This window comes from Tachysurus fulvidraco, chromosome 13 (genome assembly GCF_022655615.1).
Source record: "Tachysurus fulvidraco isolate hzauxx_2018 chromosome 13, HZAU_PFXX_2.0, whole genome shotgun sequence".
NCBI classification, from domain to species: domain Eukaryota; kingdom Metazoa; phylum Chordata; class Actinopteri; order Siluriformes; family Bagridae; genus Tachysurus; species Tachysurus fulvidraco.
The window spans coordinates 8,212,654-8,239,698 of NC_062530.1; the positions used below are offsets into that span (position 1 = coordinate 8,212,654).

At 38.6% G+C, this 27,045-nt stretch overlaps 2 long non-coding RNA genes across 2 annotated transcripts in view; both read right to left on the bottom strand.

The window, feature by feature from the left end:
- Positions 1 to 5,369: 5,369 nt before the first annotated feature.
- The window catches only part of LOC113661331, a 29,672-nt gene continuing 7,996 nt past the window's right edge, over positions 5,370 to 27,045 (bottom strand). Inside the window, exons 3-4 of the long non-coding RNA XR_007144624.1 lie at positions 7,507 to 7,556; positions 5,370 to 5,506 (exon numbers count right to left, since the gene is read on the bottom strand). This is a non-coding gene — a long non-coding RNA (uncharacterized LOC113661331). The remainder of the gene's footprint in view (positions 5,507 to 7,506; positions 7,557 to 27,045) is intronic.
- LOC113661384 lies at positions 10,075 to 16,493 on the bottom strand. Its single transcript, XR_003445037.2, has 4 exons — positions 15,843 to 16,493; positions 11,812 to 11,989; positions 11,665 to 11,715; positions 10,075 to 11,501 (listed from the first exon to the last, which is right to left on the bottom strand). It is a non-coding gene; the product is annotated as an uncharacterized LOC113661384 (long non-coding RNA).

The following is a 27,045-nucleotide window of genomic DNA, read 5'->3' on the forward strand; positions in this document are numbered from 1 at the left end:
GGCTGTTACATCTCCAAAACTTGTATCCGAAGATGGCGACATTATCAGAGTGTTCCCCCGATTACACGCAGAAGGTGGCGCAACAGAGAGCGGTGTTCGGGCAGGTGAGACAGTTATTACGGCAATGCGAGGGAAGGCGGCTACCTTCGTCAGGGGACTTACGAGCGATTAATATGGGAGTATGTTCGGCTACATACCATGGTAACGTTATATTTGGTGCAAGTATTGGCTTGAACCAACTCTTGTTGGGATCAACAATGCTGCAGTGTAATGCCATGGGACATTAGACTAGCTCGGTGACATGGGACAGTGGGTGTACTGATGGCTAGTTGCATATGCGGACTGAGGTGTGTTTCCCCTTTTTTTTTTCTTTCTTTTTTTTCCCCAGAACTATCTTCCAATATATGTAGGAAACAAGTATGGATAATTTTATTTTTATTTTTCTTTATATGCAATAATTTATGTCTGCTTGGTTTTTCTTTTTTCATTTGGAATCGTTTTCTAACACGCTGGAATCAACCTTTCGATAACTTCATTTTTTTTTTTTTTTTTTTAATTTTATATTTTATTTTTTTCCTCTCTCTTCCATGTACACAGGGATATTGAGTAATGGTTTTAAATAGTCTTGTTAATGTTCAGTTTAATAGTTATTATAAGGTTTGTGTGGGGCCTCAGCTCCACTAAAGTTTATTTTCTTCTTTCCATGATACTTCACAGTGGCTTGGGAGGTTGGGGGGGTGCAGTCTCTCATTTGGGGAGGGACCAGCAGGGGTTTGTGTTGTTAACGGATGATATATTCCACAAAGTTTGCCTTTTTTTGTCTTTGTGCATTTGTTTTTTTCCCTTTATTTTCTTTTTTTCTCTCAGAGTTGGAGATGAGTTTTCACAATATCACTGAGTTGGACTCCATCAGCCATGGGTTCGGCAGAGGGAATGAATAGACCTGCGACTAAATTTGTGAGCTGGAACGTGAGGGGACTCAATCATCCTGTAAAGTGAAGTAAGGTGTTTTCACATTTAAACAAACTGAAGGCAGAGATAATTTTTCTACAGGAAACACACCTTCGCTCAACAGACATTCCTAAATTAAAGAGAGGATGCGTATCACAGGTCTACCACTCTGAATTAGATTCTAAATTTCGTTGTACAGCCATCTTGATTGGCAAAAATGTGCAATTTATACAAACCAGTGCTATTAGGGATAAATGCGGGCATTTCGTGATCGTTCAGGGCAGACTTTATAACGTGCCGGTGGTCCTAGTTAGTGTGTATGCTCCAAATTGGGATAACCCAGACTTTTTTAAAGAACTGTTTGGCCGTATACCAGAGCTGGGCACACATCATCTGATTCTGGGAGGGGACTTTAATACGGTTCTTAAACCTTCTCTAGACCGTTCCAAAGTATTTACAGCCCCTCCCTCTCCCTCTAAATCCGCAACTATTATAAATGCTTTTTGTGGCTCTAGTGGTGTAGTAGATCCATGGAGATTTAAGAACCCTACGTTAAAAGAGTTTTCCTTCCTCTCCGCTGTTCATCAAACATATTCAAGAATAGATTTCTTTTTGCTGGATCAAAAAATGCTTTCATCAATCAAGTCTTGCAGTTATGAAAACATTGTTATCTCTGACCACTCTCCGGTCATTATGGAGCTTTGGCTCCAGGTTGGAAGGCCAATTCAATGTAATTGGCGATTTAATACATCTTTGTTGTCTGATGAAACATTTGTAGACTTTATTTCAACACAGATTGATTTCTTTATTGAAACTAACCAGCTGCCAGATACCAATATTTTAATACTTTGGGAAACTCTAAAAGCATATATTAGGGGTCAAATAATAGAATACACTGCCCGTCTTAATAGAAGCAGGTCTAGACGTTACAATGAGTTGATCAATCTAATCCACGATGTTGACCAGCAACACTCCTCGGCCCCTACAGTCGACCTCCGGAAAAAAAGAATAGCATTACAAACTGAATTTGATCTTCTTGCCTCCACGGAAGCAGGAGAGAAATTTCTGAAATCAAGACAAAACTTTTACGAACATGGAGAGCGGGCAAGTAGGTTACTCTCTCACCAGCTGCGTCAATATTCTGCGGCCAATTTTATTACAAAAATACAAACTGCGGATGGAGACGTTAAGCTTGACTCCAAAGATATTAATGAGCAATTCAGATTATTTTATTCATCTTTATATTCTTCAGACAAATCTTGTGATCACGTATTTCTTGACAATGTAACTCTTCCGACTATAGGAGGATAAGGCCATCCTTGAGCAGCCGATATTTGAAACTGAGATTAGTCAAGCAATTAGATCAATGAAAAATAGAAAGGCACCAGGCCCAGATGGTTATCCAATCGAGTTTTATAAGGGGTTTTATAAATCGAATAATCGAGTTTTATAAAACTTTATAAGTTTTATCTTTTTCCTCTAAATTGATACCTTTACTGTGCATTGTCTATAATAAATCACTCACACAAGAGAAGCTGCCTACATCTATGACCCAAGCCACAATATCTGTCCTTCCCAAAAAGGGCAAAGACCCCACTTAATGCGAGTCTTATCGCCCGATCAGCCTACTCACATGTGATTATAAAATACTTACAAAGATTCTCGCCCTAAGATTGGAATCTATAGTACCAAAAATTGTGCATCCCGTTCAGACAGGCTTTGTAAAGGGCAGGCAGTCTTTTCACAATTTACGTCGCCTCTTTAACATAATATACTCTAAACATTCGATTCACTCGCCAGAAATTGTGATCTCACTAGATGCGCATAAAGCCTTTGATCGAATTGAGTATGGACACCTCCTCAAAACTCTAAGCAAATTCGGCTTTGGTCCAGTCTTTATTTCTTGCATTCGGACATTGTATGAAGCACCCCAAGCTAGAGTGAGGACTAATAACTTTAATTCGCAATATTTCACTGTTCAGAGAGGGACACGACAGGGTTGTCTGTTGTCTCCTCTACTCTTTGATCTGGTCATTGAGCCACTTGCCGCAGCATTGCGATGTAATAACAATATACGGTGTATCACGAAGGGCGGCCTGGTTCATAAAGTGTCATTGTATGCCGATGATTTGCTGATGTTTATATCAGATCCGGAGACTTCAATCCCAGAATGCCTGGACACCATTTATCAATTTGGTAAATCCTCTGGGTATGAGATCAACCTCACCAAAAGTGTTTTGTTCCCAATTAATGTTCTGGCTCGGAATCGATCCTTTGACTCATACCCATTCAGAACTACAGAGGGCCACATGGCATACCTGGGAGTAAGTGTCACAAGTAGATATAAGGATCTATTCCAAAATAACTTTAAATCAGCCTTAGGACAGATCAAGGAGAACCTTAATCGTTGGTCTGCTCTGCCTCTGTCCCTGGCTGGACGTATTAATTCAATAAAGATGGTAATATTACCTAAGATCTTGTATTTATTCCAAACAGTCCCAATTTTCATACCCAAATCATTCTTTAAGGAACTTGATAGGCACATCGGTACATTTATATGGAACAAGACTATACCTCGCATACGGAAAACAGTTCTCGAGAGATGTAAGGAGAATGCTGGACTGGCTCTACCAACTTTTTTATACTACTATTGGGCTGCAAACATTCACCAATTAGTAACATGGTATGGAGCTTCTATTGGTGGGAGTAGTCCGAGTTTGTGTCTAATGGAACAACATTCATGCTCGTCCGTCTCTTTGGCCTCAATGCTATGTGCTCCACTGCCGGTGGCAGTGGGTGCACATACGGACAATCCTATTGTAAGAGGCGGCTTCCGTATATGGACCCAATTTCGCAAACATTTTGGTCACAATCAGGCTTTGGTGTCTATGCCTCTGTCCTCAAACTTTCTTTTTAAGCCATCGCTTATAGATGCGGCCTTTCTCACCTGGGCTAGAAAAGGCATAAACAGTGTGGGAGATCTTTTTGTAGATGGCACGTTCGTTTCTTTTGACTACTTGGTTAATGAATTAAGTTTACCAAAAACACATTTCTTCAGGTATCTTCAGGTCCGTGATTTTGTCCGTTCCCAGTTTCGTTCATTCCCCTCAAAACCAAATATCGGCCCTCTTGATCGTTGTCTGACGGTCAAGCCCCATCTCTCGGGTGGTGTCTCCCAGCTGTATACTGCTATTCAGGCCATGAAATGCCCATCCCTTCTGTCTCTTAAGGTACAGTGGGAGGAGGATCTAAATACAGAATTGACGGATGAAATTTGGCAAAGAGCTATACATAAAATATACACATCGTCTATCTGTATTAGGCACAGATTGATACAATTCAAAGTATTTTAATCGTCTGCACCTTTCTAGGACCAAATTGGCCAAAATATATCCTAATGTGCATCCCAACTGTATGTGTTGTCACCAAGCCCCTGCTTCTCTGGCTCACATGTTCTGGTCATGCCCAAGCATAGGCATATTCTGGTATGAGATATTTAATACATTCACCTACATTTGTAAAAAGAATATCGATCCAGATCCTATCATTGCAATATTTGGGGTGGTACACACTAAAGTTGGGGTCTCAAGAGGCCAATCTCAATTAATAGCATTTTCTACACTGTTAGCCCGTCGATTAATTCTTACAAATTGGAAATCTCCCTCACCTCCGAAACACTCACGTTGGGTGTGCGAAATTATGTCCTTCCTCCAGCTTGAAAGATTAAGAACTACACTCCAAAACTCAGAAAGGTTCCAGAATATATGGCAACCTTTCTTGGTTTATTTTGAAAATGCATTTGATGCTAATTCTTTAGATAAAAAAAAAAAAAAAAAAGGTTCTCATCTCCCCCGTAATTTATTCATTTTACTTTTATTATTATTATTATTATTATTATTATTATTATTTTATTTATTATTATTATTGTTATTATTATTATTATTATTATTATTATTATTTTTTTTTTTGTTTGTTTGTTTTGTATTGTTTTGTTTTTGTGTTTTGTGTGTATTCTCAGTGCTCGTACGAATTTTGGATGCAAATCTGTGGTGAAAGGGGTTATGTGAGATAATGTTTGTAAAGTATGAGGTTTGTGGATCGGGATGCCCTGTATAACATAAGAGAATGTTGGTTTGTTTGCGTTAACTTACAGAAGGGTGCTCAGAAGGGACCAGACAACATTCCTGGCAGGGTGCTCAGGGTATGTGCAAAACAACTGGTGGATGTCTTCACTGACATCTTCAACATTTCCTGGGCAGCTATGTTGTTCCTACATGCCTCAAGACAACCACCATTGTCCCCGTCCCAAAAAAGTCCACAGTGTCCTGCCTCAATGATTATCGTCCCATCGCACCCACACCCATCTTCATGAAGTGCTTTGGATCTTGGATTTCCTTACCGGGAGACCTCAGTCCGGATTGGAAAAAAGCATCTCCAGCACCACCACACTGAGCACTGGAGCCGCTCAGGTGCCCTGCAGAGGATAGTTAGGACAGCTGAGAAGCTCACTGTAGTCTCTCTTCCCTCTATCATGGACATACACCACATGCTGCATCTGCAAACCAACAGAATTGTTGTGACCTCACACACCCCTCACACACTTTCCACCCTGCTGCTGTCTGGAAAAAAGTATCGAAGCATTCAGGCTCTCACGACCAGACTGTGTAACACTTTCTTTCCACAAGCCATCAGACTCCTCAATAACTGAACGGAACTGTACTGAGTGCAACACACACATATGCATCAACTGTATGGACTGCACAGACCTACACCAATTATACACTCTAACATTATACATCCATTAGACTGTTTACAGGCTGTTTTGCACACTGTTTTTTGCTCTTTGCACATGCTGTCTCAGATTTCAGTTGATTGTTGTTTTGCACAATACTTTACATTACCTCATGCAACTGCTGCTATAATACTATGTTCATTCCAATATTTCTGCACATGCAATGTTGATTGAACATACAGTATTTACACTGGTTGGAGCTGTTTTTGTTTATTGTTTTTTGCTTATTGTCTTTTGTGTGATGTCTTGTATTTGTTGTTTGCACTGTCTTTTGTCCTGAACTGCCTTTCTGTCTTTTTGTCTTGTCTTGCACTGGTTGCATCAGGTTGCACAGATGCACTTTATGTGGCTAAGACTACTTAAGTCCTTATCTGTCTTTGTTTTATGTAGTACCATGATCCTGAAGAAATGTTGTATCATTTCACTGTGTACTGCAACAGCTATATATGGTTGAAAAGACAATAAAAATCTTTTTGACTGGAATTGACTTCTGATTAGAATAATTAATCTAATATGAAAAAATGTCTTTCAGTACATTACACTGTAAACCAAGTTGGAATCACAATAACTAGATTATTCTACTCTACATGCTAGTCTCTGGATAAGATATGTACTCTGTAGCCTTATTCTGCTATTATACAAAATATACTAAATATGTTATAGGCATTTGTAGAAATAATTTTTAGGTTATTAAAATATATTAATTTGCAGCAGCTGACAAATCTTGGTTTATTTGTTGTTTTATTTACTGTAATGTTTTTTGCTTAGAGCTATATTTAAAATGCATGTAATGATCCATATGAGCAGTATTTAAAAGCAAATCATAAGCTAACCTTCTTGGCACTAGTTGCTCAGTAATTGCTGGTACTCATTCAGCTCATTCAAGATGCAGAGCAGTGGATGAAGAAGGAGCTGCATCTTACATCATTACAGCAAAAGCAGCAAGCATAAAAATAGACTTAGACTTGCTCTGACTTCATGTGCATTATGTGTGGGCGCTGTGTGAAACAGGCTCTGATTATGACTTCTGAAGGTGTGACTTTCTGACCATTAGGGACTTATCTCTATCCATAAACTTTCTTCCCTTACTAGGAAAAAAGTCTTACCTTTCTTTCCTTACAGTTCTCTCTCTCTCTCTCTCTCTCTCTCTCTCTCTCTCTCTCTCTCTCTCTCTCTCTCTCTCAAACATTTTTAGGTATTTTCTTCTTGTGTAGGGTTTGGCATTTGGCAGTGATTGAGGTGTAGAGCTAGACTATTTCAAGCCAGGGGTTCAAATGTGTTAGACAATTATCCTAAGCACAAATCAGAAAACACTGTCTTGCTATAAAGTTAACTCAAATTAATGGGAATGGACATGAGCAATGAAATGAAATGATTAATTAATTTATTAAGGTGGTCAGAGCTAGTCACCCAACCCAGACTTCTATAATTTGTTAGAAAGTCTGGTACATGTCGCCAATAAACAACTGTTTTTTCAGGAAGCAGTGATTTCTTGACCTGAGTATTGGAAGCTTCTATCTTACTTAACAATGAATGGCAGATAAAACATAATAATACTAAGGTCACAATTTGACCTAGCAAAACCAAAGACATTCCCTATGGTCCACTGGCTAACACAATATTTACACAGAAGTAATTAATGTAAATAAACAAAATCTTTTGCTCAGAAAATGTCATTAGATGTAGACACTTAAATGGGCTGGTTCCCAACAGAAAAAAGATGCATAGAATTGTATATAGGTTGAATTGTAAACAGCACCAACCTCTGGCTGAGTTTAGTTTCTTGATAATCTCCTCCAAAATTGAACCCAGTCTAACAGGAAAAAAAAAAGAAAAAATGCATTAAACTTTATTCCAGCACTATTTATTTATTAAATATCAATGTTCGGTCTCAAGCATGTGTTTTATAATAATGTATCAAACTTCCAATTGAATGATCTGTATAAGGTGTCCTGCAGCAACATATTTAACAAATGCACTGTCCTCTGCTAACCACAGGGTAAACAACGTTGCTAGTTCTGGATGAAATACCTAAGAGCATGTTGGGATTTTTGTCTTTTTGTTTGATCATGTTGGGTTTTTATTTTTTATATCATTGTGCTGAAGTCATGGATTCACTTCCAACAAATTATTAAAATTTCCTATACTGACTGTTACTGCTGCTGTGTGGGGTTTTATAACTTTTTACACCAAGTGGGCAACATAAAAGATTTCACAGCCATCTATGGATAGCAATAGTCCAAGTGAATTTTGGGAGACCTGAATAAGAGATACAGCAATATTTATATGACTGTATAAATCCTTTCAGTTTTACAGTATATAGTTAATAGTGAACCAGTGGGTAAGATTTTTATATATTACTATTAGTAGTATTATATATTAGGATATTAGTTCCTAGTTGGAATTTTCATTGTTCTGAATTATGGTATGATCCAGATCCTACCCCAGGGTGTGCATGGAATGCCATTATAGAACAACACACACATGCGTTGATACATTCATTTACACCTAGGGGCAATTAAGTTTAGCCAAATTTTCTGAACTTCAAGCCCAAATTTCATTCAAACTGTTAAAAGCAATTTTGAATAAGAACATCGGCCATGCATTCTCAACAGGTTTGTTAATATACAGCATGTATGTATTGTAGTTCAAAAAGGTCTTGTTAACATTTGATGCTCTTCTCTCTGTTTATGTCTTTGTAAGCTCTGCATAGAATCTTTTTAACAGGGCAATGATTAAAACCTATAGTATGATTTGTGCTTTGAAATAATATAGCCTATAGTGTCTTATACCAAATGGAACAACAATGTGTCTAATAAAGTGGCCATTTAGTGTAGGTAACATTTTTAAAGAAAAACTAAACAAAACTGGCACCTGATACAAAATACACTGCTCTGCTGAGAATGGTGCACCACTAAAACAGTATGATGGTCCTTTGAACTTTATTTACTTGATAAAATCAGTGAGTGTAACTAGAAGGTAAGTGTATGTTATAAAGCTTTTTCTTTTAGTTCTCTTTTTAAATGTGCTACCATTTCAGTTGCTTTACTTTTATTTCTGTTATAATTATGTGTTAGTATATGTAATACATTCACCCACAAACTGTCCACACTTGGTCTGCACCCCACCCTCTGTGACTGGCTCCTAGACTTCCTGTCTGGCAGGCCTCAGTCTGTCAGGATTGGTAATAGGACTTCAGCCAGTATCATCACAAACATTGGAACTCCACAGGGTTGTGTACTCAGCCCCATCCTCTACACCCTGTTCACTTACGACTGTGTCGCCTCCCACAAGGACAGCATCATCCTGAAGTTTGCGGACGACACTGCAGTGATAGGACGCATCACTGGCGGTGACGAGGCAGCCTACAGGAGGGAGGTGGGCAGTCTGGTGTCATGGTGCGGAGACAACAACCTCACCCTCAACACGGACAAGACGAAGGAAATGATAGTGGACATGAGAAAGGAGAAAAGAATGCATCAGCCACTGTTCATCTGGGAGCTTGAAGTGGAGAGGGTGAGCAATTTTAAATACCTGGGTGTCCACATCAGTGAGGACCTCACTTGGACACCTCACGTCACGCAGCTGGTCAAGAAGACCCAACAACGGCTGTATTTTCTGAGGAGGCTGAGGAAGTTTTGCATGTCGCCTGAGATCCTCAGAAACTTCTACAGCTGCGTCATCGAGAGTGTCCTGACCAACTGCATCACTGTGTGGCACGGCAGCACTACTGTCATGGACCGCAAACGTCTGCAGAGAGTGGTGAAGACTGCGCAGAAGATCATCAGGACTCCACTGCCCTCTCTGCAGAGCATTTACCACCACAGGACCACAGGAGTCCACAGGAGAGCTGCTTTCATCCTCAAAGACCCCTCCCACCCCCAGCACAGATTGTTCACACTTCTACCCTCAGGACGGAGGTACAGAGGTGTGAAATGTAGGACCTCAAGACTGAAGAACTCTTTCTTCCCCTCTGCCATCAGACTCCTAAACAGCTGACAGGAGTTTGCAATCATGGACATAACTGTTTACATTGAACTACATTTTTGCACATTCATTTTCTCAGAACCGCACTACCTCACCAAGAACTGCACTACCTCACCAAGAACTGCACTACCTCACTTTATTGCCTTATTTGGCACTGCACTTCTTATTGCCTCTATTAAGAACTGTACCTCACTTTTATTTCTTTTATTGCTCTTTTTTATTCTATTTTATTCATTTTTCATTCACACATTTTTATTTTTACTATACTGTATGACGTTTAGTGTGGACAGCAAAGTAAGAATTTCATTGTGCAGGGAAACGTGCTTTCTGTCTGTGCGTATGACAACAAACACTTTGAATTGAATTGAATTGATTAGTGTGTACATATTTTATTAATTTTTTACACTGGCCAAATATATAGACCATAAATATGAATGTACATTGCATAATGTCAGTACATAAAAGTGGAAAATAAAAAAACATCACATGAAATATGTCCAGTTTTGGACCATTTTTTAAATGCTCCCTGCCTCCACTCACTTTGTCTTTCTCAATTATCTGCACATGGTGAAGCTGTTTGAACACAGTTTGGTCTGACTTTAAAGCTAAGATCAGTGCATTGGAGTCTCTTTAGTTTTCACACTGACTTCATTTGAATTCACGGCAGTTCTTTAACAGTTGCAGCACACACACACACACACACACACACACACACACACACACACACACACACACACACACACACACACCTGTGCACTTCATTTTAACTTGTAACAATAAGTATGTCTAGTAACAACAACAAAACAGCAACAATAATAACAATGTTCATGGTGGATCATCTGATCCTCTTCCTGATGCATCCCTTCCATTTTATCAGGGCTGGCAAATAAAGTTAACCCCTTAGTGTTTGGGTGTGCGATTGTAGGCACCTCTCAAGTAAAGTTGTTAAAAAATCTGAGGGCTGAGGGTACTAAAGGAAGGGGGAATGGATAACGGACTGTGATGGTGTTAAGGACCCGGTAGTCAATGCAGGGCCGTAGTCTCATATTTCTTCTCTAAGAAAAAACACAGCAACAGCAGGTGATGTGGAGGGGCAAATGAGCCAGAGCTTCCTTAATGTATTCCTCCATGGGTCTCAAGTCTCGGGAGTGAAAGGGGGTAAACTCAGTTTTTGTGGAATGAGGAATTGGGCAACAGTTTGTTAGCACAGTCCCAAGAAAAATTTGGGATTAAATTTGTTGCACGCTCTTTGCTGAACACCTTCATGAGGTCAAGATATTCTCAGTGGTTCTCTCGCTGGCTGGCTTTTGATGATGGTTAAGTGACATCAGTAGGTGGATAATTTTTGAAGGCAACGGGTAATACAGTAGGGAGACCAACAAGTGAGCCCTTTATCCTGCCAGGAGAATTGGGTGTTGTGTAAGTGCAGCCAGGGAAATCCTAGGATGACAGGGTGAACGGGAAAGGAGACCACAAACCACATGGAACTGTCCCACCTGAAGGGTTATTGCAACAGTTTGGTGCATGTTAAATCCGTCTCTGATGGGCTGATTGTTTACAAAGCGTTACCTTCAGTGGGGTGGCACATGGAACAGAGAGTAGATGAAGATCATGAACAAGTTGATTGTGGATGAGAATAATGAGTTTTCTGACAAGCTTGTGGGGGCTGTATGTGCCTGAGATGGCAGTACCCAATCGGATGGCAGTGCTGATGAACTGGGATAGTGAGAGGTTCACAACTTTGCAGGCCATTTTGGCTTGGAGGTTCAATCTGTATCAAAACATGGCCCAAAATGGTGACTCATTTTATTGAATAGTCAGCTGCTGAATCAGAGCCTTGCACAGTTGCAGTTATTGCACTGAAATATCATTGCCACTTGCAGAATAGTCAAACACATCTCTTATTTGTTGAGAAAAATAACTGACAGACTCACGGATTCCTGTGTCACTGTCCCAAATGGTGGAGGCCCAGTCCAGCACTTTCCCTGTGAGTAAAGACATGATGAGAGTTTATTTTGTTAATTCCTCTCTGTAGGCCTCTGATTGGTGTAAGAAATAAATGTCACACTGGCAGAGGAAACCTTTGCAGCGATCCGCAGTTCCGTCAAATTTATCTGGCAGCGCCAATTTTGATGGTTCACCCCGTGGTGGTGGTGGGTTGCGCATGGCCTCTACTAGATGGGCATTGGTGTTCTGCATGTCTTCTGTAATCATCCATTACATGACACACGAACCTTGGTTGGTCGAAAAGCTGAGATTCTATAGAACCAAATGGTATAATTACACAGGTATTCATGGTCAGGCTTTAAGCTGGTTTAGATCCTACCTGTCTGACCGATACCATTTTGTAGAATTAAATGGTGAATCCTCCAGTTTACTACCCGTTAATTATGGGGTCCCTCAAGGATCAGTTCTAGGACCTCTGCTTTTCTCTATATACATGCTTCCATTAGGGAACATTATTAGAAGACATGGGATTAGTTTCCATTGTTATGCTGATGACACACAGTTATATATCTCATCAAAACCAGATGAAATAGCCACAGTGTCCAAATTAACTCAGTGCCTTAGAGAGATAAAAGACTGGATGAGCTGCAACTTTCTATTGTTAAACTCCGATAAGACAGAAATACTACTCATAGGTCCAAAAACCAGTGCACATAAACTCTAACAACTTAACTCCCATTTAGAGGGATGTACTGTTACTAGTAGCTCGACAGTGAAAGACCTCGGTGTTATATTAGACAGTAACTTGTCTTTTAAAAATCATATCGCCCATACTACCAAAACAGCCTTCTTCCACCTTAGAAACATTGCCAAGCTGAGAAACATCTGTCTGTATCTGATGCTGAGAAGCTAGTTCATGCGTTCATGACCTCTAGACTGGACTATTGTAATGCATTACTAGGTGGTTGTCCTGCATCTTTAATAAATAGGTTACAGTTAGTCCAAAATGCAGCTGCCAGAATTCTCACTAGGACAAGAAAGTATGACCATATAACCCCAATTTTATCATCTCTACACTGGCTACCTGTTAAGTATAGAATTGACTACAAACTGCTGCTACTTACGTACAAGGCTCTTAATGGTTTAGCTCCCATGTATCTAACTAGTCTTCTAACACATTACAATCCTTCACGCTCTCTGAGATCACAAAACTCAGGGCTTCTGGTAGTTCCCAGAATATCTAAGTCTACTAAAGGTGGTAGAGCATTTTCTTATTTAGCTCCCAAACTTTGGAATAGTCTTCCTGATAGTGTTCGGGGCGCAGACACACTTTCCCAGTTTAAATGTAGATTAAAAACTCATCTCTTTAGTCAGGCGTACATATAATACATCCCATAATATCATGCACCAGTACATCAGACCAGCACATTTTTATGAACAGCAGATATGTTAATCCCGTTCCACTGCTTCTCTCTTTGTACCCATCCCGAGGCATCCAGACACTGTACCAGCTCCCAACGTCCTCTGTGGGACGAAGCCTCTGGACGTCCACTGAGTCGAGGCCGACTCTAAGAATCCTGAGACATCTCCAGTTAGACTCTGTGGTACTCAGGAGATCAGAAGTCCTTGAACCTCACACCAATACCACATTTAACTGACTGTATATTACAATCACACCCCCAGTGTCACCCATATGAGGATGGGTTCCCCCTTGAGTCTGGTTCCTCTCAAGGTTTCTTCCTTTACCAATTTAAGGGAGTTTTTCCTTGCCACTGCTGCCTGAGTCATCTCAGACTTGCTCATAGGGGAATAAATACATACACACTGTGAACTATATACATCTAATAATAATCTAGAATTTTTATTCTGTTAATTCTTATTTCTTTTATTATTCGTTAATTCCTTTATCATTAATTATGTTTACCTTCTGCTCTGTGTTTATGTTCTGTAAAGCTGCTTTGAGACAATGTCTATTGTAAAAAGCGCTATACAAATAAACTTGAATTGAATTGAATATAAGGATCATCACTGTGTGCAATATTCACAGAAATAGAAGGAAAAAACACAAAAGCCATGACCCTGAATTTGCTCTTACCTTTGGTGTTTCAGAATTATAAATCATGTTCCAAGAGAAAAATTCAGTCGTTTTATAAAATTATATCGGTTTGCCACTAAAGACAAACTTCTGCTTATTGTCTCTGTTACTTCCTGTGTCTGTGAGAGACTTACAAATAAAAAAATTCCACTGGCAACCATTCATGAATCATTTATGACAAACTAAATTTAGTGCCTTACTATTGGATTATGCTTTAATTGAATGCTTTAGTGGGATTTCCATTTGATTCTATTGGCTTCGACCTTTTGATAGATGGGTCATACATAAAAATATACCAAGCCGATGTTGCACAATCGCTGTCGGAACAAAACAAAATGTAAAGCCCATTTCCATTCGACTGTATTGGCTTAGACCTTTAGATAGGTGGGTCATACATGAAAATACACCCAAGCTGATTTTGTGCAACCGCTGTTGGAACAAAACAAAGTTTAAAGCCCATTTAAATGCCCTGGATCTTTAAATTCACTAGCTCAACTTTCTACATGATTTTCTCGCATTATTTTGCTTTTTAAATGCTGGAAATTTGCAAAGCAGAAAACAGGTGGGTTACACAAAAAGCGGTGCGTTTTCAAGAAAAAAAACATAGTGCTAAAAGTTATAACACCCACAGATCATCTGAATGGCATACAGGAATACCTTCGATCAGCTATATGGTATGTAACCAGGCATTTATTATGGATCATTTGTGTTTATTTGGTCCATATTATCACTGTTTTCAAACCAGTAGTGTATGGAATCCAACTGTGTAAAAAGACTAGAAAATTTGAGTTTGTCTTTTTACTGTAGGTAGTGGTAGGTAGATCCATATTTGGATGGACTGAACACCTAGAGAGACATATAAATCAATTAAATTAAAAATTAAAAGTTTTATACTATTTTGGTAGCTGATAAAACTTAGATACAGACGTGTGCCAACATGTTTGAGTGTACAAAAACCTCTCTTTAATATCACCGATACAAAATAGGTAAATCAAACTTGAAACAGTTAATGGTGAGATGTTATAAAATATATTTCTGGAGTTTTTATGCTTTCACTGCATGAATTCAAAGAGAAATACTGCCTAAAATATTAATATTTTGTGAGGCAGAAGTTTTATTTTTTATGAAGCTGAACCCCTGATATAAGCTGGTGGAATTTGCACTATTAACCTTAGACCTTTGACACTTGGATAGAAGACCATAGTGTCACCATACTGCACGAAGCAGGCACTGCCTAATGAAGCAATTGGCCAATATGAAGTAGAAGCATTGCCTCTCATAGTGCTGCCTCCCTTTCTCTGCCTTGTTGACTCGATCACATCCCAGTTCCATCATATTACTGTTACTGTCTCAAACACTGTATTCACTGGATGACCGGCGGCTGATTTTCCAGAATCTAGTCAAGATGGATTGCCAGGTCAGTGAATGAATCCAATATGAGATGTTTTATCTTGACATGCAAGCTCTGTGAGCACTTCTTTCTTGATCCTGTGTAAAAACGCAGCCCTGAGAGACATTTTATTCCATCTGTTCCCGGCAGCAATAGTGTAGAACTCAAGTGTGTACTCCAACACTTGCCAAGCCCAATGGGAGAGATTCAGGAGCTATTCATCAGCCACTGTGTGAAGGAAGAGCTCAACAAAGTATTGGTAATGCTTTTCTAGTAATGAACAACAAAAATCAGAGCACCTTTTTTTTTTTTATCTCTGACATCCACTTGAAGCTGGCAAAGAGAGTAATCTCAACATTGCATTAACTGAGGCAATCTGGCAAAGGTGTATGGTGTAATGGCAGCAACGGTTGGAGTTAGGTGCTACCCTAGACTACTTGTCAACAATGTGCCAATTGCTGCTCTCCTGCAAACTGGGTTGGATACAAATGCAGGGCTTTTAATAATGAAAAAGACAGTAAAAGAAGTACAAGGCATAATTATCAGAACAGTTACAAAATTAGAAAAAGGTCAAATGTATCAGGACCAGTGAAAACAGGCATAGCAAACAATCCAAAAAATGCCAGGAAAACTTGTGTCAAAACACTAAAAGTTCAACACACAGTATATCATGCACAGACCTTATAGAGTGTGGAATCCAAACATCTTTGTTACTGGTAGTCTGGGGAGCCCATATGATTTTATTTTTTGGCTAAACTGTTGGTTGCCTGCAAGACCACAAGATGGCAGGCTGACAGGTCTCCTTGTTTCATGTTTCGCCACCTGTGTCTTGTTTGTTTGACTAGGTTTGTTATATATGTCTATCCAGGGGCCTGTTGCACAAAAGTAGAATTAAGACATCCAGGATAAATGACTGAGTTGAGCTCAATGAATCCAAAACAAGTGCGTCCAGGCTTAATTGGTTGCACAAAGACGAAGCCAGGATGAGCAGACACGGATTCATCAAGCCAGGTGAAACCAATCCTGGATATGCGCGCGCTCACGGCTCACTCAAACAGACCCACCACCAATCACAGATTCACTGATTCACCATGGCAACTAGAGCGGTGTACTTTTCCCCGTTGGAGGCACAAATCCTCATGGAGGCATACAAGGAGGTAAAAGACATAATTAAGAAGAAAGGCAACACCGTCACAGTGATAAAGCAAAGAGAAAAAGCGTGGCAAGTATTGCAGACCGCCTAAATGCATAAATAATGCACACACTTCCTGCTCCTCTAAAAACATCACAATTACAATACAAATAGTTAATTCACATCTCCTAAAATGCAGTTGTACTCTGATTATGAAACTTTTGAATTTTTAATGGAAATGGACTGCAGATATGAGTGACAGTAACTCCATCACACTGTATAAAGCTTTGATAAATAATCAAAGCCTTACATTATTACTATGCTCACTAGTACGGTTTAATCTTAGACGTTGTACTCTGCTTCTTATGTTGTCCACCGATTTTTGTGTTCTCCTGCTTTTATTAATGTAAAGCTGCCTTGAAACAATGAAACAATTGTGAAAAGTGCTATAAAAATCAAATAAATTTAATTGAATAAATAGATGAGCTAATAACAATAATAATCACTTTAATTTATATAGCGCCTTTCAAAGGACCCAAGGTCGCTTGCTCACTGACTCCATTGAATGTTCTTGTGTGATAAAGAAGGTGTCGCTCTTCGTGTGTGTGTGATGTAGATTAAACATGACCGGGCCAAAACAGTCCACTTTTTACATCATGGCTTTGTCAAGAATAACACTGTGTTTATGAGGTAGTAATGATGAGATTTTGTGTTGACAGGTGAATTCTCTGGTGTGTTGCTGGGAGACAGGGGGTATGGCTGCCAGCCTTTACTACTGACACCTTTCACAGACCCCCAGGAAGCATAGCAGGCCTACAAACATGCCCATGCCAGGACCAGGGCCAGAGTTTAAACGACCTTTGGCCTCCTGAAGGCACGCTTTCACTGCTTTCACAAATTAAGGGTCAGCCCTGTGAGGGCATGTGACATTGCTGTGGCTTGTGCTGTCCTCCACAATGTGGCCTGCCTGAGGAAGGAGAAGGCCCCCAGAGTGCCACAAGCCATGGACTGGGACAATTCAGCAATCTTCCCTGATGACGACAGTGGTCGGCTGCTGAGGGACCAATATGTGTTGAATTATTTTAGTTAGTATGTGTTCTTTCAATTTTGGCTAAATATGTCCTGCAGTTGCAGAGGAATTTGTTTTTTTTTGTGTTAATTTTTTTTTATTTTTTAATTGATTTGGCCTCTTATGATGTTTGTGCTGTATACTGTGTGTAATGCAAGCTTGCAGGGAGGCTACTGCATCCATTTATTTGGCTGTTCGGTTGATGTGTATGGATTTTGTCCTGCATTTATTTCAGTGTGCAGACATGCGGGGTGTGTTATATACAGACCTTTTGAATGTGTATTTATCCTTTTGTTGTATAATATGCTTTGATTCTGTGCTTTCCAACTTGCAGAGTCACTTCAGTTTCGAAAGGAGCTGATGGTTTCCCTGCTTTGTTTTATCCTTATTCAATAAAGGAACATAATGTTACACTGTGTTTTTATATTTATATGGAATGTGTATTTTATGACAGAGTATTAGGGCCACACTGAGGAAGAAGGAAAAAGTCATAAATTTATGAGGCTGGTTCATTCTGTGGAAAAGATGCATATTCTTTTTACAGTCCTGATACTTGACAATGTGATGCTGATGTGCCAAAAGATTAAGTATGTCCTTGTTTGTGAAACCATACTGAAGAACAATTTCACGAAATGCCCCACAGCGGTCATTTTAACAACTGTCCTCCTCTAAAACAACGGGTTACAATATTCTCAATGTGAAGTGAATTTTCTTTTTTTTCCTCTGTGGCCCTAATATTCTATCATTTTATATATAGCCTTATAGTCTATGGGAAACTGTAAATTATGTAATGATGTCAACATCATCTAAAAATCATAATTTATCCAAAATGATTGAAATTAATGATCAAAAACGTTTAAATAATGACAGTGGGTCTAGTAATATGTGATAACAATGTATAGTTGGCAGAGGAATAACTATTGATTTCCATTTGTGGTGACTGCTGTCTGACATAAGGGATGAGATTAAATAGATCCTGGAACTTAGCCTGGTCTGTAGCAGGCTAGCTCCACAGAATAAATCTTCATGGTAATTTATACCATAACATCCTACCACCATCTTATCCAGCTTTAGTGCAACCAGATCACGGATAAATTGAGCCAGGATCACCAAGATATCCCGGCTTAATCCCATATCCAATTCAATTCAATTCAATTCAAGTTTATTTCTATAGTGCTTTTTACAATAGACATTGACTCAAAGCAGCTTTACAGAACATAAACGTAGAGCAGAAGGTAAACATAAGGAATAATAAAAGAAATAATGAATAATAAAAGAAAAAGGATTAACAGAATAAAAAATTCAAGATTATTATTAGATATCTATAGTTCACAATCTGTAGTTCTATAGTTCACAATCTGTATGTATATCCTAGTTTTGTGCAATAGGCCCCAGGTGTTGAGAGTTTGGTGAGTCATTGTTATTTGTTGTTTGATAGTTATTTGATAGTTATTTGTTGTTTGATAGTTGTTTGATGATTGTATGCTTGTTTGGGTTTTGTTTATTGAGTTCAGCTAGGCTGTGTGTAGTCATTGTATGTCATGTTCATGTTGCCAGGATTATGCTAGTTAAGCACGTTCTACGTTCATGTTACCAAGATAGCTATAGTCATGTCAGTCATGTGTTTTTATGTGTACCACATTTGCCAAGATTGTCGTGTTAGACACAGTGTCATGTATGTCATGTTCCATGTAGTTAGATAATCTGTTTTTTGTGATAAAAGTATCTAAGCTCACTGGACTCTCGCATTTGGGACTGGTACTTTCTCTGTGCCCTTGGCGGTGTTTACCAGCCTGAGCAGTCGTTACATTATTTGACGTGACAAGAAAAACAGGGTTCTGAAATAAGGTCCTCAAGAACAGTGTTTAATGAAAGTGTAATAATTATCCATTGTTTTAGTATAGGAGTGTCATAAAATGTAAACCCAACCTAGTTAACTCTAAAATAGAGACACTATTGATCTGCATGATACACTATTGTGTATCATGCAGATGTACTGTATGTTAAAACACTTTATGACTAAAACTCTGCACAACTGAACTCCACACCCATATGTAGTCCCAAACTGTTGCTACAATATTGAAAGATACTTCACAGAATTAATGATTTATCGAAAATGAATTATACATTTCTTTTTAGATGTTATTTGGTTACAAATCCAATGTCCTCTGCCAAATACATACATAAAATACACTTTGTCACCTCACACCCCCAGTCCCCCATTTACTTAAACATGCTGAGCAGAAATGCTCTTTTCAGCCTCTCATGCCTTAAAAATTCAGAGAGGGGTAGGTCAGGTACAGTGGAAGTTTTCCATGAATAAAAAAGTGTTCTTGGGCTGGTTAACCATTCAAATTGATGTATAAAATTATTAGATTCAGTGAGTGTCTAAGAAATCTTTGAATTGTCAAAGATGAATCAAATGTCTCACCATCATATAGGAATTTACAGTATGTTCTTGGACTATGGTGTGCATGCAAGTAAATATTATCAGAAAGAATTGTAGCATGTATATTGGATAATAAGAGACTGATTTATTCACGGAACATGATGTGCATATACCCAGTATCTTGAGTGAACTTTATAACACATGCACAATGTCCATCATTTGCACAATATTTGATTATCAGAACGGTGCTGATATTTCACAAAGCCCTAGTGTAAGGCAGAATGGTGTTAATTTTTTTCAAAGGAATAGGCCAGGCATCCAGTGAAATTACAGCATAATAGCCCCATCTTCTATATCAAAAAAGCAAAATTGTTTGGGATATAATACATTTGGTGAAGAAAATGTTTATAGGAATAAATACATACAGTATATGACTGCTTTCTCCCCTTTTCCCTCTGTTATTAGATGTCATTTTGACAAAATAATTTATTTTTATGTTCTGTTTCATATATTTATTGGTTTGCACACACAAAAAAAATTGGATAACAATAACCAACATAATTGTATACATTTTCCTTTTTTTTCTTTTCCTCCAAGCAAAAAAAAATATATATATTTTTCCAAGCTAGCTAGGCCTGACTCCAACATACATTCTTTAAAAATTATTCTCAAAATTCTCAAAAGTTTGCCAGATATAAAAGAAAAACATGTGTGCAAGAGTACAGGGCGAACCAGAGCATCTGTCACAGACATCAGGGAAATTTTTTTAGGGAAATTTAGGGAAGTATTAGGGAAAATTTGAGATAATCTGGTTTCAGAATAGTGACATCTGAACACTAGTTTAAATTGTATCAAGGTCAAGTGGGCACAGATTGAGGCTTTGTGAATGCCGTTTAAAAGTCCCACCAGTCAACATCAAAGTCCAAACCCAACTCTTTCTCCCAAGCCTCCTTTGTCCTAGAGGCTAAATGAGCATCATAGGACTGAATAGTACCATAGACTTTTGAAATTAAAGATCTTTGTGAAGAATTTGTGGAAAATTAGGAAATAAAGTTTTTACGCAGTTCCTAATTTGGAAATACCTAAAAAGATGTGAAGGTGGGAGGTCAAACTCGCTAGTTAGATTTGTGAAAGAACGAAAAACCCCATCTTTATAAAAATCCATAAAACATTTCAGACCCTTATCATGCCATAAAGTGAAATTTTTTAGAAATAAATAGAAGGTTTGATCGCATAATTCCTCAACATTGGACTTGATATGGCGGGAGTAAAAAAATTTAAAATGCTTCCTAAATTGAAACCATATATTTAATGTGGAAATGACCACTGGGTTGCTAGTAAAGCCAGAGGGGTTGACTGAAGCCATGCCAGTCAGTATTGCCAGTAAAGAGGATGAGGGACATGATTGTATTTCCAACTGACACCAAGGTATGTTAACCAATTTTAGCCAAAATATAGTTTTGGTTATATTCATAGCCCAATAATAAACTTTGAAATTTGGTAGAGAGAGGCCACCATCGAATTTGCAATTCTGAGGTAATTTCAGCCTAACTCTAGGAGTCTTACCATTCCACAGAAAATGAGATATAACTGAATCAATGTTTTGGAAAAAACCTTTAGATAAAAATATAGGTAGTCACTATACCTATAAGAAGGAACAGAAACAAGAATTTTAGGAGGACACTCATTTTAACCATGTTAATTCTACCGATCAGGGAAAGGGGGAGGGAACCTCATCTTTGGAAATCAGCCTTAATCTCAGTCAATAGAGGAGAATAGTGTACATCATAAAGAGTTTTGTAGGACCTGGCCACATGAACCCCCAGATACTTAAATCCTGAAGGACTCAGTTTGAAGGGGATATCAGATTGAGAGAGCTGCATTGCTAGGGCATTGACCGGGTAACATTCGCTCTTCGAGACATTGATCTTGTATCCCGAAAACGAACCGAATCTGTGAAAAAAAGAAAGGATAGCAGGGCATGCCCCTACAGGATTTGTGATATACAATAGCAGATCATCAGCATATAAAGAAAGTTTGAATTTGACATGGGAATGCGTAATGCCACTAAAAATGGGGAAAGACCTCAAATAAATGGACAGAGGTTTTACTGCAATAGCAAAGAGGAGGGGAGACAGAGGACAACTTTGTCTACATCCACGGTTTAAGAAAAAATAACTAGATTTAACATTATTAGTTGTGATACTGACGCAAGGTGACGTATACAGAAGGCGTATCCATGATATAAAAACATTACCGAAACCAAATTTCTTCAAAACTGCAAACAAGTAACTCCATTCAACTCTGTCAAACGCCTTTTCTGGGTCAACACAGATTACTGAAATGGCAGCGGTTCCTTTCGAGTAAATAACATTAAATTAAGTACGAACCTTGTAAAAAAGCTGGCATCCTTTTATGAAGCCTGTCTGCTTCTGAGATATAATTGTCGGAAGCACCTTCTCTAGACGACATGCCAAGGCTTTCGCAAGAACTTTTGTATCGACATTCATCAAAGAGATAGGTCTGTAAGAAGTACAAAGTTCGGGATCCTTGCCCCCTTTCAAAATAACGCTAATAAAGGACTGTCTCAAAGTGAAAGGAAGAGAGCCATTTGACAGAGATTCTACATAAACAGCATGTAACAGCGGAATGAGTTGATTATGGAATGCCTTGAAAAATTCAACCGGAAACCCGTCTGGCCCAGGAGACTTATTATTTTGCATATGTTGTAGTGCCAGTGTAAGTTCTTGCTGAATGTCCAAGGTTAAAGGCGAATAGTCTGAAATAATAATAGGATGATAACAAGTATCTGTCACTTTGGGCATCAGTCTGGCATCAATAAAAAAAATAGTCGATACGGGAAAATGTCTGGTGTACATGTGAATAAAAGGAGTATTGTCTGCCAATTGTATTGCGATCCCTCCAGGGGTCAATGTTGCCATTGTTGGATATAAAACTACTTAGAGTTCTAGCCATTTGTGACTGATTCAAGCTGACTGTTGAATGGTCTAGCTGGGAATTCACAACACAATTCATGTCCCCGCCGAATACCAACAATACATCATTTAAAGATGGTAGTTTCTTAAACAGATTATTTAAAAAGCTAGGATTATCAAAATTTGGTGCATATACATTGACAAGTATCACTGGAACCCGGTATATAGTCCCTAAAATGATCAAATACCTGCCGTCCTTGTCTGAAATGACTTTGGTCTGTGTGAATGGAACTGATTTAATAATCAGAATGGCAACCCCTCTGGCTTTAGAATTAAAGCTGGAACGGAATACTTCCGCAACCCAGGGACACCTCAGCCGTGTCTGGTCATTATTTTGCATGTGGGTCTCCTGAAGAAAAACAATATCAGGCTGTAAACGCTTTAAATGAGAAAACATATTTGAGTGTTTGACAGCAATCCCCAAATCCTTTATAATCCGACTAACAAATCTCGCATTTAAAGCTTTAATACTTGTCATGTTTAATTTATATCATAACTGAAACTGCAACCACAATTCCAAAAAATTCCAATTCCAAAAAAAGACAAAAGACAAAAAAAAGGGAAAAGACAAAAATAAGGGATAAACCCAGACCCCCCTCCCCCGCACCTACTATTACCCCATGCTTAAACGATAGTGCAGACTCCACTAGGAGTCATTAACAAAACAAGTAAACTCTGTACATTAGACCTAACAGTCATCTTCATGCTTCTCCAAACTCAAACTCAGCAGGAGCCCCTACACAACAATAATAAAATGTGTAACTTAAATTACAGGGTGTACATTCAACTAGAACAGTGCAACTTGTGTGAACCTGAGAAGGATATTTGTATATCAAAATAATAAAATATTTGTGCCACTGTTACTTATGTCTCACAGTCAAATTTACTTTGATGGTAAATATTTATGTTATATAGACATTCAAAGTCATTTTGTAGGCAGGTGGCACTCAAAATCAGTTATAACATTTTAAGGGTTTTAATAAAGATAGCAGCCTCCCCAGGGGATATGAAATCCTTTGTAACCCAGCCACTCGCTGTGACCCGGAGGAGGGCAGGATATACAGTATCAGACCATACCGTATGCCTGGAATGTCCCTGAGTTGCCTCCTGACATTATTAAAGCTGTGTGTAGCTGTAGAGGCTATATATATATATATATATATATATATATATATATATATATATATATATATATATATATTCAGTTCCTAATATGCACTTTAAGATATTTAAAGAATATGGCTAATGGATATTTAAGGAAATAAATGGTTAAAATGTTCAATTTATTAGAATAAAACAGCAATATATTTTTGTTGATGTTAATTTATTCTATGTTATTAGTTAAAACCATAAAAAGTCGAAAGGGAACATATAATTTTGTTTCACTGGGGAATTATTTGATTGTTGCTATCGCTTCCGGGGGCACACGAGGTAGAAGAGAAGCACGAGGTACGCGCTAATGTCTGTACAAGTTGCACTTGAAAGAATTTTTTTTTAATTCATTTTGATGTTCTTTGTTTAAAGAAGAAGAAGCTGTTAACCCTCAAGTTTATTCCTCTTGAGTTAGAGAGGCCAATGCAGTATGTGTTTGTTGTTAATTGCCTTTTTTGTATGTAACTGTGTTTGTGTAATCACCCATTTTAAGTGTATTTTCTTACTTGTTGAACATGCACTTTATTTAAGTTATGTACTTTATGTCCTTCCATAGTTCTGATGGCATTTGGGCATTTTGGCATTTGAGCATTTCGACATTTTGACATTGTTGGAGCATAAGGCTACAAGACATGTTGAAGAAGTGTCCAAAATAAATGTCTGTTAAAAACCAAGAACGACCTGAGCCTTTTATTCAACTCGAGGGGAGTAACACTGTGTGATCCGGAAAGATGGAGATTGTAGAGTCCCCAATCTTGATCCGCTGCTGGGTCCTGGCACGTTGAAGGATGTCAACACAGTCTGGTAATAATGTAAACGTGCTATTATTGGACGTGGCCGCTCTCTGGGTTTGGGCTTGGAGTTTAGGGATCGATGAGCACAATCAATAAGAGGTGCTTTATCCAAATTAAGAGCTTCTTTAAGCAAAGCGGAGGTAGAAGCAGCCCGTGCCACATTGCTCAGATAACCCGATTATACGGATGTTATTGCAGCGAGATCTACCTACTAGATCTTCACATTTATTCTCAAGAGCCAGAACTTTATTAGACAGGCTCTCCACTTTACTCTTGAGGTACGCGACATCGTCTGTGCAAATGGACAGCGATTCCTCCATCGCAATCACAGTCCCCTTTAGCTCACCCACGTCAGATTTTGTAGCGGCTAGGTTAGCTGTCAGCTCCGTTTTCACACTTTGCAATTCTGACTTTATTTGAGATAAGTTTTCAGTCATAGCCATCTGTAACTCAGACTTGAAAATGCCTACCATCTCTTCTCAGAGAGCAACAAGAAGTTCGGCTTTAAAGTTCGCAGAAGCTACACTCGAAGCTGTGATGGTGCTAGCGATGCTAATGCCATCTCTGTCATGAGGCAGTGGTCTGACAGGATCACGCTGGGCCCGGGATGTAGCCCCTGCATTAGGCCGCGCTCTTGATGCCGTCTGGCTGTCCGCATTTCTGGGTTTTGGAGGCATAATGGCATTTAATACAATCAAAAAGGTTCTATGATTTCAAAATCTGTACACACCACGTCAGTCGAAAACACCCTGATAGTCATTATAAAAGGTTTCTGCAAAGCTCCCGGAGCCATGTCCTTACGCTATTGGTCACTAACAGGAACTCATAATTTATTTTTATGGGGACTACAAAGAACTTTATGTTGCTCTGGACAAGGGCATCTTGTGGCCTTGTAAATGTAAATTCAGATACCTTTTTCTATCTTGCTAAACATATATGTTCAGTGCTACCTCGAGTGTAAAATTAGTTTACATCTGTTTGTACAAAATGACTGAAAAAGGATTCTTCATGACATCTGTACGGTGGCCGAGAAGTGCAAAACACATTAACAAATCCGAAAACAAATGAAGAAATCCGAAAACAAATGAAGAAATCCGAAAACAAATGAACAAATCCGAAAACACATTAACAAATCCGAAAGCACATTAACAAATCCGAAAACACATTAACAAATCCGAATACACATTAACAAATCCGAAAACAGCCTTGCTGACAGACATAGACAGGGGACATAGATCCTAGAGCAACATTTTTCAGGAAAACTGGGGATTCAACTAATATGACTAATGTACTTAGTATTAAGCAGTTGTGCTGCAAGCATTAAACTCATCTTATTAATTTTTATTTTAAATGTTCATTAAATGTTTGTCTATACATTATTGCAGCAGCATAAATAATGCTTATGTCACATAGAATATATTGTTTTTGAGCATTTCATTTATGATTGAATGAGATTGAATGAGAATGGTTTTAGATGGTATCGGGATGGATCCATCCTAGGAGGCACTACTCATGATACATCTTTGAGGTGAAATAAATTATAAAGAGCTACAACTGCTCTGGGGCAAATATGCACTTAAGGGAATAGATGTTTGGGGAAGTGAAAGCTCAACATAAGATATGGTTACCAGGCAAAGTGTGAACAAAATACCAATCTTGTTTATGTTTTAATTATGCAAGATTCTGACATTTAGCTTCAGTGAAACAATGTAAGTCTGTTTAAATATTATAGTGATTTTCTCATACCCAAAGTGTTTTAGAAAAAAAAAACAAAAAACAAACAAAACCAAAACTAAACCTAACAGACAATATGCATACTATGTCAAGAGAGTGCTTTAAAAGCTGTAGACCAGAATCTACACCAGTACTCTACCACCAAGCATCACCCATAACTTTGTGTCACAGTACAGCAGGATGTCATAAGAGTTCCAATTGAGTTCAGCCATAATGAGTTCCTTCCACAGTCATGTATAGGCTTGCTGTGAGACAGTATATCAGCTGTCTGACTGGATATGAATGGATGTGTAACTCTTTTTGCATGTCCACTTCAAAATTTTATGTCCCCCTGGTGCTTAATGGAACACTACCATGGCGTCGTCAGTCAGTATATACACACAAACACACTCACACACACACACACACACACACACACACACACACACACACACACACACACATATATATATATATATATATTGTAGCATCTGGTACGGGTCATTTAGATTTCATGTCCCAGGCACCCTAAACTTCGGCATCTACTCTTCAATCAACCAATGAACAACCCAGTTTTACGATTTTATTGAGGGATACATTCCACAGTGTCACACACACACAACTGGCTCCAGTTTTTA